The 12,698-nt window shown below is 50.4% G+C and overlaps 1 protein-coding gene across 1 annotated transcript in view; it reads left to right on the forward strand.

Moving 5' to 3' along the window:
* Positions 1-8,274: 8,274 nt before the first annotated feature.
* Positions 8,275-12,698, forward strand: part of LOC8023819 (dual oxidase maturation factor 1) — a 33,145-nt gene continuing 28,721 nt past the window's right edge. The window contains exon 1 of the mRNA XM_029978256.3: positions 8,275-8,531. The gene's annotated coding sequence lies outside the window, so the exon portion shown is untranslated. The remainder of the gene's footprint in view (positions 8,532-12,698) is intronic.

Consider the following 12,698-nt stretch of genomic DNA (forward strand, 5'->3'; position numbering starts at 1 on the left):
ACATTACCAGCTTCGGTGGGAGGCTAACCGCTCGTTTGCCTATTAAGAGATGAGATGGTGTTAGTGCTTGCAACTCATCGGGGACCGTGCTCATGTGCATAAGAGGTCCTCAGTCCACGGCCGCCTTGACTTCAAAGAGGGTAGTCGTGAGTATTTCTAATGTGAGGCTTGTACGTCCGAGTGTTTTCTTCGGGGCGTCCTTGAATGTTCTGATGATTCTTTCCCACCGTCCTCCCCAGCAGGGGCCGTTTTCTACGCTAAATTTCCATTAAATCCGAAGTTCGCTCGAGCAGTCTTGAAATTCTGAACTGGAGAGCGTGCGGAAGCGCTTGTCGCAGTGGTGGAAGGTGCGGGCGTTGTCTGAATCTACTATCGACGGTATTCCTCATCTTGAAACAAATCGTCAGAATGCTATGAGAAAGTTTGTGCTCAACATGCTGGAGACTAGTTCCAAATGAATCGCTCGTGTTACTGCGCAGGAGGAAAGAGCAACGTAGGCCTTCTTTGTCTAGGATGCCGCTCGTATGTACATAGGGACACAAAAGTCCACTCCGATAACGTCAACTGGGCCAGTTTCTATTATGCGTTCGCGTGGCAGCGGTGGCATCGGCGCGGTTGCAGCCTTGAGCATTCGTCTACAGCTAAGAAGGCAGGTTTTGATGGCCCGCTTGACATTCTGGCGTTCCTTGATAATTCAAAATCGTTCGCGTAATTCGGTAAGTGTACTCTGAACACCCGCGCGCAGAAGCCGAGTTTGCGTATACAAAATAAGCAGGTCAGCGTAACTATGGCGTCCTGGAAGCAGAATAGGATGCTTAAGATTGTAGGATTTACGGAGCTGTTGCAAGAGGCCGCCTACGCATGTAACACCGTTAGGTGCAAGAAATGGGTGAGAATCGGTTTTACATTTGACGAGCTACGAACTTCCTTAGCTACGTTGGGAGCCGCAACTTCGATTGGAAATCTCTCATCTTGCAGTCTTCTGACCCAATATGTTTCTGCTTGAGAAATGTCATCAGCTGTTAGCGGTCCGGCCTTAGAACCTTGATGCAATGATGCATTTGTTAGAAACCGTTGAATCCATGCGGTTATTCGAATAACCCTGTTGATATTGATGTAGTTGTCCAATTTTATCAATGACGAAATCGTCGGTGTGCCTGTGGCATGTGCACGTACTGCCACAGGATTGACTAAGATAAACTTGTTTTGTTCAGGCTTGTCTTCTTCGTGTGCAACATTGGCAACTCAGAGTCGCGTTGGCCAGTTTACATTGGGCAGTGCGAGCCATTTTGTACCGGTCCACCACGTGCTCTTGTGCAATAAAAAGGGGCCGAAACTCGTCTTGTAAATAAATCTGGAGGATTGTCTTCGCTTCTGCAGTGGTCTCATGCACACTCTTTCGTGCTCTGCTAAATTTCGGTAACTGTGTTCCCAACGAAGGGCTGCCTCCTAGTTGCGTCACTACAAATCCAACTCAGTGCAACCTTGGAATCTGTCCAGAAATATGATTGTAGATTATCAAAACCTGGAATCTCTTGAATGTAGCTGTGAAGTCTTGCACCGATCAGACAAGCGAGTAATTCTAATTTAGGTAAAGTTACCGGTTTTACCGCTGCCACTCTATTTTTGACGATTAGAAGGCGCGTTTCGAATGAATCCAGTGGCGAAGAAATTCTAATATATACCGCTGCTCCATATGCTCGGGGACCTGCACCGGTGAATACGTGTAGCTTCCCGCGGTGGCTGCCCTGGGTTTGCACGGGTCGCACGCATGGAAGAATTCTTACTGATGAGACACGGGTTAATTCTGTGCGCAAGGAATTCCATTCTGTCTTCTCGTTTTCATGGAGGTCTTCATCGCAGGGTCGTTGTTGTATCCACAAAGTTTGAAAACACAGTCTTGCGCGAATTGTGGATTGTGCCAAGTACCCGAGGGGATCACACTACCTCGAAAATGCGTAAAGTATATACCGAGCGCTTCGTAGTTAGTGTTGTCAGTAAAGTAGAAACGTTCTGCGTAGAAAGCATTAGATCATCTGTTTTTGTGTCCCATGGGACTCCTAAGACCCTCATCGTGCAACTTTTTGTTCCAGTACTTTCGTAAGGGACTCCGTCTTGCCGGGATTGACCCCTGAGAAATTCCGAATAAGAATTCCATTTTCGGAGCTGCATGCCTGCCATTGACGGGAGTGCGTTTGCTTCGTGATGCGCAATTAACGCACCAGATTCAGGCGGGCTCGCAAGAATGAGATCTTCGACGTAGGATGAATTTTGGAGTCGAACTGCCATTTCCGGGTATTCGTCTTCTAGGAATTTAAAGTGGTGTTTTAGCGTGGCTGCTAGCAAAAATGGGCTTGAAGATGCTCCGAAGGGTACTCGGTTCATTCGCCAATCAACAAAGGCTGGAAGTGGTTCATTGTTTGTTGGAAGGTGCTCTAGCCACAGGGAAACGAAGCGCGTTCCGGTCTTGTTGACGAATGCTGGCTTGGAGGTACGCCTTCTGCATGTCTGTTGTGGTGATGACCGGAGCACTGCGGAACTTAGAACCGTACGAAGTATATCTGTATCAATCTATCGGCCCTTGTCGAGAACACTGTTTAACGAGACCTTCTCGGCGGCATTCGAATATTCATCGAACACGACCCGGAGATTCGTGCTAACTGCTTCTCGTCGAACTATGGCATGATTTCTGAGGTTTCCATCGAAACTTTGTATTTGCAGTTTTGGTAAGGCTACGGTTCGAGGACGCTGCCGTGAAATGGACGTTGCAGTCGATGCTTGGGTGGTAGGTTCCGTATTCAGAAGGCGACGGGTTCTTGACATAATAAAGCTGACGTCCTTACTCCATCTGACTGGCGATTTCGTTTTCGAGTCCCTCCTCGTCGATTAGCGCAGCGATTTCCCTCTCTAGATCTTTCAAACGTACTTGCCCTTGTTGAAGTTAGTCTGCGTGGTTCTGAAATTCGTCTTTGGCTGGATCGGGGTTAACCAGAATCTCCTCCATTTCGAGATTGTCCGGGTGACCGCTGCTCGAGCGACGGCGCAGCTTCTCTTGGCTCTTTCCATCGTAGAACGTTACGGAGTCAGGTCTTCTCCCGGGTTTCGGCACCAGTATGTTCACGATTGAATCGGGAGAACCGTTCCGCTCGAGCCCTTTTATTTGCCTGCCCTCATCGTCCCATGTCCCGGACGCTTCCTCTCCTTTCTCCAACCCATTCACACGATGATAAAGGTACCTTTAGCTGAGGGACCTTTATTCTCTGCGGCGAATCAGTTCACGATCCTCTGCGCGTGACAAGTACTCCCGGCCCAAGAGAGCGGGCCGATTCACCGATCGCAAAGGGACCCGTTGTGTTAAAGGTACCTTTTTGCTGACCGTGTGAATGGTGTACAAATCGTGCTATGTGTATAGCGCGACTTAGCTAGGCTATAGAAGATCTGGTACTTTCCTCGCAATCAATCGGGAGAGCCTGCACTCGACGGAGGGAGCTCGGTTCTTAGAGCGTGCCCACAGGTCCTCCCTCGAAGCCGAGAGATATTTGCGGCCTCGAGCTCCTTCCTAAATGGCTTCGATTGGTTCTCGAAGCTGCATTGGGCGAAAGGAGACGTTCTAGATTTCTGAGAGTAGGCGCTAGCATTTGGACGTCATCACGGTGAGAGACGCAGGTGGGACACAGGCCTGGTACGTCCATGGACGCGTCGGGGTCGCTCCCGTTTACTGAGTGGGAGCCACGCGAGTGTGATGACGTCACGTGGGCTCAAAAGATTCGAACACTAGGTTCATTTTCGCTTCGTGATTTTTTCTTCTTCGGCGAATCTTATCGGCTAGAGCCGGAATCAGGTTGGCTCTGAGACTATAACAAACTTGCCGGAACTCTCTATGCCTTGCGCTTGTTTTCTGACTAATAAACATTGTGTGGAATTTTCAAAAAAAAAAAAATAAGAGAAGAAAAGTTCGCATCGAAGTTGCACGCCGAAAATGAATTGCTTTTCATTATGTTGTACGCGTCATAAATTTTATTAAAAAAACTGAGGTTTTGTTTTTATATTCTTGAGTGTCGCGCGTAACACAAAAACTCCACACTTCCGCTCAGGCCTTGTTTTTTCTCTCGTCCATTTGGGCTTAAATTTATTTTCCCATAGTATAAAAAGCTATAAAAAAAAATTGCAATCGAGAAGGGTAAAAAGAAACTTTGCAATGATCAACGACCTATGGCTATATTTGTACCTCCCATTTAAATGCATTCATTGTAAATAGATTTGTAATTAGATCGCGTCAGCATTTTATATTTTTTTATATTTCTGCGAGTATTTCCCGATCTCAAAAGCGTTACCTCGCCGCATTGTCTCGTTTCGACGATTCCCTTAAATAAGGTTAAATTTCTTCGTCCCCTGTCTCTTACACACAATCTAGACTAGCATTGACAACAGACGGCTGGAGGGCGCTACTTCGCCACGCTGTTTCCATAAACGATAGTAATGCGTTCGCAGCAGCCAGCAGCCACTCACCTTCGCTAACCCCCTCCCTCTCCTTTCTCGTACGTTGCCGGCGTCTGTTTGGAATCCTGACAATTTTGTTATTACCCGCCGCGGTTCTCGTTTCCCTTTACTCTTCGCAGTCTCGGATTGCCTCCGCTCAAACATTGCTGACGCCTTATTAGCCGAGCCGGTCACGAAATGCGCGTAAAGAAATGAAAACAGGAAAGAGCGCCGGTCAGGAATGCTATTCATGAAGCAAGGACGCCACGCTGACATCTTTCCGTACTTGTGCTTGGAAGGGCGAGGATGCCCCGATATATAGGCGGGAATTTCTGAACCAACGTCGCCTCCAACTCATCTCGGCAGGCGTCGAAACAAACAGAACAGGCAGCGCTTAATCAGACGTCGCCAGTTATCCCCGAGCGACGTCATGCGCGGCGCCAAGAATCCTGTCGCACCGGCGTATTTTCTGCTTGTCCCGACATGGCCGAGAAATCCGCATTGGATTTCAAAACAAAATATCTCCGAGTATTTTTATTAGTTTGAATGGATTAACATCGTGCTGTTTTAATGCATAGAAAGATCGGTCGCCACATATGAAGCCAACGAGGAACAACGTAAAAAAAACAACCTGCATTTTGAGCTCTTACGCGCAGTTATGCGTGTTGTAGATAGCGGGAAGATACGCCCGATTCACGGGGGCGGCCTTGTTTGGGTCGAGCGACAGCCACTGGGATTTACCCTAACATGACATTTTGTTTTGGCTCGAAATGCCGCTGATAACGGGTAATTAATAATTCAGCCACATAGCCTTACATTTATCTAGTAAACATTCTTCACTATATTGTTTTCCCGGAATACATGAAATTTTCCCATCAGTGTGGAAAAGAAAAACCCGATTTTCATAAACAAAACTAATCCTCGCCTTGATACAAATGCCAGCGCTTACACTAGTAATAATACCGACAAAGGAACGTGCAAAATAATAGTTTCTTAATAAAGATGTGCAAATGGTTTTACTCAATGGAAATAATAAAAACCACATTTCCTTATATAGGGTGTCCCCACAAAAGCACACATTTTTATTTTGTAAAGAAGCGCATAATTTATTTAAAGAGTGCTGATAGATTTTTGTATGATGCATTTACACTGCGATGAATAGTGGAACACAATATTCGGCAAATGCGCGGCCCCACGATTCTGCTGGCAAACTCGTTCTCTTTTGAGTAACAGTGAATGGCGTCGCAACACGATAGCGGAGTTTGTGTAGCCTCGGTGCCTAACAACGCAGCAGGTAGACGTGTAAATAAATAAAGAAACATTGGACGGTGTGCGTGGGCAAGACATGAAGGTACACCAGGGGCTCTAACCTGGAGACTTTGCGAAAAACTCGGCGAGGGATTCGGCGGCCGTGATTGGCCAGCGCCCAGCTCAAGCGCGGCGCCGGCCAATTACGGCCGCCGAGTTCCTCACCGTCTTTCTCACCAAGTGTCCGGACTAAAGGTCCTACATAACAGCTTCCTACAAGTAGCGAGATTCTTTGAAGCGCCGACTGCGTGACGGTGCAGGTTTTAGGAAGGCACACAGCAGAGGTTTGGATGCGGTCATTTTGTTCCAGCGGAATGTGCTTTGCCATTTGTGTTGGTTGTCGTTACTTGTAAAAGAAGTATCAAGGGACTTTAGTCCGTACTAGAGCCCCAGGATGACGCAACCTGACACGATGCGCGAGTCATGTCGTGCATGACTAAAACAATCCCTGGAGAAGGGGAACAACGGGGATAAAGGACAAACATAAATCTCCAAACACAGCCAGGTGACTGGTGCGCGACCGAAAAAATCCGCCTGGTCCTGGTATCGAACCAGGTACCGAACCAGGTTGGTAGGGCGTTCCACTAGGATTTTTTCGGTCGCGGACAAATCACCTATAGCTCTGTTTGGAGATTTATGTTTTTCCTTTGTCCCCCTTGTTCCCCTCCTCCAGGGATTATATTCGCCATGCGTGACATGGCTCGCGCATTGTGTCAGCTTGCGTCATCCTGGGGCTCTAGTAGGGATTAAAGTCCCTTGATACTTGATACCCATAGCTTTGACTGCATGGTCGAAGAATGTTGTCCGCAGGTATTGCGCGCTGGCTTAGCGTAACCGCAGTTATGTGTGCCCGTATAACGAGGGTATTAGAGTGGCGGTGTTAACCGAAAGTGCTGTAAGTGATCAGTGACGAGGAGGTCATGACATGACATGAACACTGGGATCACAGCCCTGTCAGGGCACGCAGTGTCGTTGGCAAATTGGCGTCCACTCCGCGTGTCACTGAGGTCCCGTGGCCAATAAAGCGCCCTCCTCACTGGATAAACCATTCAAAGGAAGACGAATTGGACGTTTGGGCGTTCGCTTAATACCGTAAACGTTACCGTGACGCGCAACTTTGGCCGGTAGCGTATACCTCAATCGAACGTTGGCGTTCCAGACCCGGCTCCGATAAAGCGATAACATTGAGCACGCGACGCTAACGCTACTCTAGTGCGGAATTCGGAGCATGGCTGGCAATGCGGTGCATGACGAGAATTTTGGTGACTATTGGCGAAGTCCATCGCGTGTTTTCGAGCCTTTCACGGCTTCTTGTTTAGACCGCCAGGCGCTGCGAATATCTGATTCGCTGGAGAAAGAGCTTTCTGTTCTAGCCGGTAGGTGCCATCGATCTGGACAGAGTCGCCAATATGCCTTTGTGGTTTTTAAACATGTGGAATCAGGAATATTAGGAAATCAGTAATCTCGCCGCATTGAACGAATCCTTTCTCCAAATGAGGACAGTTGTACAAATAGGAACGCAATAGACGGCGCTGGTGATTGAGCCGAGGTAAGCCGAGACGGAATGAAGAAGGGAAGGAAGTGCAAACTCGAGTCGATCTGATCTAGCCGCGACTGTAAAAGTTAGCCAGCGTCAGTTTAGCGAGTTCCCTTTCAACGTGGCCCTGCAGCACGGGACGGGAAAGCTCGCAAAGCGGACAAGTTCGACTCCCGCTCCGCCGCTTTTCCAGCTGCGCGGTCCTCGTATCCTACCTCTGTTGAATCCGTGGTACACCGCCAAAGAGCAGCCAGCAGTTCTTGCGTGGAAGGGTCACGCACCCCTTCTTCTGCTCGGAGATAAAGGTTCAATTCGCGGGGTACTAAATTCCCCTTGTCGATGCCTTGCCAGTATTTGGCAGAGACCCCCCTCAGTTGGAGGTGAGGCTTTTTTCGGGGTCCTTCCGACCAGCCTCGAGTCAAGCTCGGTGTTCAGCACGTAACGTGGTTGCGTGGCGGCTGCTACCCGGGTGGAGAGCGGGATGGTTGTGGCAGCTTGGAAAGCGGCAGATGCTGATTGATCAGGGTCCTCCCGAACCATCGGCATGCCGGCCGGGTTGAGACGCCCGGCGAGCACGCCGCTCCGGGGTGGTTGACCCCGTCGGCGGCGTCCGGTCCGCGAAGCCCCGTGCTTTCGGAGCTCCCGTCGGAAACTGCGTGGGCAGCCCGACGGCGGAACCTGGGCTCACTTCCGGGCCGGTCCCGCGTGGCCCGCGGGACGCGCGAGCATCCACGCGAGGAACCGATCGGTCGCCCGTCCGCGCCGCCGCCGCTGGTCAGGTTCAAGGCCGGTGTCAGGCCGGAAGTTTGGGAGAAAAAAACCCGACGACACGCCGCTTGGCCGGGCGAAGCGAGAGGGCAGCGGCTCGCTCAAAGCCGGGGCACGTGCCATCGCGCCCAGGGAATTTCCCCGCCGGGAACCGAGAAGAGGGACGTCCGCCGGCCGCTCCCATTGGCCGACGCAGCGCGGCGACGTCACGAGCCGCGATTCCGGTTGTTTAAAATGAAAGGGAAATGGCGTCCGCCGCTTACGGCTGCTTGGAGCGTGAAAGAGCGTCTGGACGTACCGGTGCCGCAACGGTAGCGATCGACGAGAGCGCCTTGCTCGCTGGATTCGAGCCTTGTGTGTGTGTCCGCCGAACCCCGAAGCCCCCCACGGAGATATCCGACGACCGACCTCACGTGTGCCTCCGGATTGCTAGAGAACGGTGAGTGGCCCCCCGAGAGAGAGCGGGCACGCAGCGTTTCCCGCCGGAAATGTGTCCCCCGCCGCGTGATCTGGTCATCCCGCGATGGGCACCTTACGCCTCAACGAGGGTTGCTTGGAAAAATCATTTGGTCTAGCCTCGTTTTACTACCGGTAACCAGAGGGCAAGAAGCGGGTGTATCTACTTGTTCTAGGCCGTCTCCGAGTACCGTCTCAGACGACATCACAGGAAACGTTTCCCGCGCTGATTTCAGGTTCTCAGAATATCTGACAACCTGCCGCGCGCGCGAACGGTGAAAACCGACGCTGTCTTTTCTCCTAGTTACACGCGCACCCTTAATCGCAGCTAAGCTTAATTATGGTTAGCGGTTACCGCCAACTATACCCTAGGCACGCGGGCACCCTTCACTGCAGTTAAGTCTGACCTCAGCCCCACTTTACTGCGATTAAAGGTGCGACATTTGTGGAACTTGGCGCCAAGTCAAGTGTAGGACTAAGATACGAGATCACTATTGAGGACCAACTGCGACGTTCCGAGGACATTGGGGCGTTTCAAGCGGCATTTGGCCGTCCGTATCTGGCAAGAACTGGCAGGCAAAGGCCGCGGGGCGTGGAAACAGCTGATTGGTCCTTCTTTCCCCACTGTTGGAAGTGACGGTTGCTGATGAAAATCAGTCTATCGGTCGGTGGGTTTCTTTTATGTCAATTCCAGTTTTTACTGAAGACGTTCAACATCCATGCGTGCGTAGGCAGTGTCGCTGTAGGTGCGGCTGATTTACGGTCTTGTTTCCAGTAAAACCCGAGCCGTCATCTCTCACGACAGGAAAAGCGACCCTGAACCCGCATTAAGAACCACTTTTTATGACTGTATTTATTGTAGGCTCAAATTTGCGATAGAGCTACGCTAAGTTCCATAAATAGAGTGTTTTATGCGGTTTCGTTGCGGACACTTACCAGAAGATTACATCTACTTTCGCCGAGTGATCGGTTTCTGAATCCGTTTTGTACTGGTTGCGGGTTGCTTTTTCACATCAGCCCTTTGTTACGCTATGGAGTAGTGCGATGCACGTAATGAATCCACCGTCAGACGAGAAAAGATAATCGGCAGAGAAAGAACGTTTACAGCACCTGACACATAAAGTGAAGAAGTCACTCGGAGCAGGACTGATTGGTCTCTCTTGCCATTTCCCCCACCTCGGCTACATCCCCTTTTATAATCTTTAGTCTTCCTTTGTCTTAATGCGTTGACAGCACCTCGCACCTGAGGAAACCTCCTTGACGCAGGTTCTATTTATCCCCGCGAAGGCTTTCCAACGCGTGTAATCAAAATCATTGGCCGACCAATCTCGATACTGGTACGCTTGGGAGAAGAACGTGTTGGTTTAAGTCATGGATGAAGGAAGAATAAAACAATTAAAACAGGGACAACACAACCACGTCTATCAACTCAAGTTGAAAGATGTCGTTGTGTTGTCCCTGTTTTAATTGTTTTATTCTTTCTTCATCCATGTCTCGATACTGGGCTCGGAAATACTTCCTAAACAAGCCGCTCGCCGTAATGCCGTCTGTCGTGCCAGCCGTTTATGCGCGTCTGGGTATCCAGTCAAAGTATCCCCTCCAGCGTCAGTGAGCGAGAGCTGACTGGATTGGCTGAACGCCAGCTTTAATCCCTTCGAAACCAGAGGTCCCGGATAGCGCATATTTACGACCGCTCGGTGCACACCAAGGGGACGGCGCCGCTGTGTGGGACGCAGGGAAAGGTCAGCGTTCATCCAACGCCGCCGTCAGCAACACGCGGAGACGCTCGCACGCGCCCGGTTCGCTCGTGGCGTCGCTGCGAACAAAGAACCGCCGGCGTTCACGCTGGAAGCAATCTGTTCCGCGCCACGTCCGGACCTTCGGTACGACCGTAGCAAAAACGCGAGTCGAAATGGCTTCGCGCCTGCACGGCGGCTCATTGGCTTTCACGCATCGCGCGATAAATGGTTCGCGTGAGAATAGCGAGGCGGAGGCGCTCCAAGGTTGGCGCAGAGAAGAGCCCCGACTTCGCGAGCAGGACGCCGTCTCGCCGGTGAAGGTTGCTGCAGTCGCCCGCCGTGGGCAGAGCACCTCGACAGCGTGCGGGGCAAGGCGGCCCCCGCGGTTGCGCGTGTTCCCGCGGTGACTAGTCCGTTGCGTCACATTCGGTCGCTTGCGCCACAATGTAGACCACACGCTAACCGGGAACCTTCATAGTAAAGCTCTGTTTTCCGTCAGTCGTGGACACGTCTGCACAAGTGACGCTCGCTCCGAGTCGGATAGTCACTGGATGCCATATCTGAGGTCGTCTTTAGCGGAACATGCTCCTAATTAGCTTCACTTTACCGTCTCCGAACAACAAATACTTTAATTGGAATGTTCTTCGTGGCAGTCGAAACATCAAAGCTATATATCGTCACGTAGAGATGCGGCTTTTACACTTGGCTCGGTTAGTCCAAATAAAGATTTATTAAACAATCGACCTAAAATTAAATATTAGAATACACCCATAAGAAATTACACCTTGGGGGCAAATGCTTCTATTTCTGGCGACTTCCCCTGCCGTCCACCCTGCCGTCCACCTCGACCACACCTTCAGCGGGTGCCCCGACCACAGCCAAACTCGACAAACAAGGATCAACACAAAGGCAGGCGAGCCGATCTCCTCCACAGCCGTAGGGGGTCCCAAGTTTGCGAGTTAGCGGGCGGAAGACTCCACAGCCGACGGGGGTCGGACGTACAGGTTGGCCTCCAGAGGCAGGGAGATGTCCAGGCCCCGGTATCCGGGAGCCAAGTCCTCTGCGGGCCCTTGGCGGCTACTTATATCGGATTCAGCAGCATTCTGGAGCCCTCCAGTCCACCAATCAGAAAGTTTTGGAAGGACCAATCAAGAGGGGTTTTCTTAGCACCAATCAAAAGGCTCGAAGCCCAAAGCAAACATCAGTATGACAAAACCGAGCGCATACACAAGACAAAACACCTCGGACGAAGTTCAAAAGATCCCTAATTAAAAAGAAGACAAAGCATGAATCAAAACATCTCCGACACGGGGTTCTAGGAACTAAGTGTCGCGTTTGTCACGTTCACTCTCGCCCCCATTTGGGGCCCCCCCGACTCCGGTCGAATACATGAGCCCTTCCGTGGAGACGAACGAACTCTCACAGAAGGTAAAAACATACAATGAAGCTGGACAAAGCACGCGCGCGACCACAATTTCACGACAATATTGTGTTCTGAGCATGTGCCGCGAATAACGACCGATCATCATGGTGTCCAGTGAATAGGAGTTTGGTCCAAAAAGCTCGGTCAGCACCGCATCTTTTCCCGAGCGGTTATGGCGCAAACTAAGTTCAAGCCCAACTTTAGATTATACACATCCACTACGAAACAGTAAAATATAACGTCACAAGGAAACTAACTGCGCAGAAGTTTGAAGACATCTGATCCTGGTACTGCTGGTCCCAATCGAGACATTGTGCGCGCATCAGTTTTGATTCCCAGCAGTTAAGACATTGAAGTTCAGTCATGCTAAAACTCAGTAATTAAATTGTTGCCCGAAACTCTGCAGGCAGGCCCATTCCGTGTTCGGCCAACGAAGTTGTTTCACTACCTAATGAATGGTCTATCTTTGTCTGTAGACTGGTCTATACTCGCCGACAGCTTACGAACTGTCAGCGGTGGGGCGTTGTCTTGCTTCGTGATTCCTCCTCCGCCGTTCGATCATCATGGTGCCACAATCTGGTTTGCTACGGAGCGATAATAAGATTCTCGCAACTCAGCGTGCCGTGAGTTTCTGTAGCTATCAGTGATAGTCACCAACAAACTTTGCGATAGGTTAAGTTCGGAGTTGTGTCGCCCCTTGAAAATTCTGTCTGTGCCTAGACATTCGTACGTTCCGTTCGAAGTCTTTTCTGCCTTGAGACAACCTGATGCAAAATGAAGTGACCAGGCATGTTTCTCTTGGTCCTGTTATGTACGCTGTGCTGACCCCTAAACACTTTGACCGTATTTTATTCGAAAACTCACTGCGGTATATTGGAGGAGACGGCAACAGGCTTAAAACAAGAAACGTGAAATTATTCCAAAAATCCCAAGAAGCTGAGGCCTGTGCGATACGAACGGCCTCTTGATTTGTTCTGTTTCAAGGTCG

Source organism: Ixodes scapularis, unplaced genomic scaffold, assembly GCF_016920785.2.
Source record: "Ixodes scapularis isolate PalLabHiFi unplaced genomic scaffold, ASM1692078v2 PGA_scaffold5__190_contigs__length_132052651, whole genome shotgun sequence".
Lineage (NCBI taxonomy): Eukaryota > Metazoa > Arthropoda > Arachnida > Ixodida > Ixodidae > Ixodes > Ixodes scapularis.